Source organism: Octopus bimaculoides, chromosome 23, assembly GCF_001194135.2.
Source record: "Octopus bimaculoides isolate UCB-OBI-ISO-001 chromosome 23, ASM119413v2, whole genome shotgun sequence".
NCBI lineage: Eukaryota > Metazoa > Mollusca > Cephalopoda > Octopoda > Octopodidae > Octopus > Octopus bimaculoides.
The window spans coordinates 2,173,772-2,175,026 of NC_069003.1; the positions used below are offsets into that span (position 1 = coordinate 2,173,772).

The 1,255-nt window shown below is 35.3% G+C and overlaps 1 long non-coding RNA gene across 1 annotated transcript in view; it reads left to right on the forward strand.

The window, feature by feature from the left end:
- The first annotated feature begins 409 nt into the window (after positions 1 to 409).
- LOC128250621 (uncharacterized) overlaps positions 410 to 1,255 on the forward strand; it is a 19,319-nt gene continuing 18,473 nt past the window's right edge. Inside the window, exon 1 of the long non-coding RNA XR_008266648.1 lies at positions 410 to 538. This is a non-coding gene — a long non-coding RNA (uncharacterized LOC128250621). The remainder of the gene's footprint in view (positions 539 to 1,255) is intronic.

Here is a 1,255-nt window from a genome sequence, read left to right on the forward strand (position 1 = left end):
TTCTTCACTCCCACCGGGGAGAAAAAGAACAAAAACAACAACAGCAAGTAAACGACAACACGCACAAGACGCTTCGACAATAATATTAACAGCAAAAAAGTAACAACAGCTCTCACCTTCTTCTCACAAAAAAAATCATACTAAAACTCACAGGGTTCGACGCACAATGAAACAAATATTTGACTTACGTCTAACATGACAAAAAACAACTCAAACCACCTGTGAAGTAAACAGGAAAACAGTTTTCATGTTTCTCTGTAAAGGTGAGTCCATTGTTATAATGGGGGACGCTATATTTATTAGCGAACAAACTGAAACTATTGTAAATTGGCTATACCCTGGCAAACTTTATAAATAGAGATAATTTTACGCTCGCCCCTCCCCTTCTTGGTGACAGTTGTCCTGTGTGACAGTTTTGTTCAATTGGATTACCTGTTTGGTTCGTGTGCTTTGTGTTGGGCATTTGTGGAATTGTTTATGCTCCAGGAATCCGCCGGAACTTTTGTCAAATTTAAGATAATTTCTGTGTCACATCTTGGTGAGTACAAAAGAAAATTCTCTTATGTTATGTTATAATATTCATGTGAATTTTGAAGCCTGCATTTGTGGCACCTTTTGTAGTAATTTTGCTAGCTATTTTCTGTAAAGATAAATGTTAAAATTTGTATAAATAGCTAACGGGTGTATAAATTAATTTTTCATGTAGCCAACTTTTCTAATAGATATCTAACTGTAAATTGTGTCTAATGTTTACTCGGCAGGCTTGCGTGAATTTAAAGCAAACTAGCTTTTTTTTAACCATTTAACTATAATTATTGATGTAGTCTGGCAGCTGTTTTGTGTCGTGAATTTTTAGTTTAAATTGGTTGCTTTGACATTAGATTTAATTATGTTTACGTCGAAGGTTCGACATTCCAAGATTCGACATCCGAGGTTCGAAACCCAAGGTTGGACAAAGAATTGATAGACAGATTTTATGAAGCCACGGTTGGAAATCCACTGTCGAAATCCTAGGTTCGAAAACCGAATTGTACAAAAATAGAAATCCGGATTTTATGAAATCCCAAATTTTTTGAATGCTATTTTTGAAAAACTAAATTTGTGAGATGCCAATTTGGGGGAAACCAAAAACCGGGATATGGAGTTCGAACTTCTGAACTGAGTATATATGTTACCTTTGTAACTGTTGACTGTGTGTATATATATCTATATATATCTGTGTGTGTGTGTGTGTGTGTGTGTGTGTGTGTGTGTG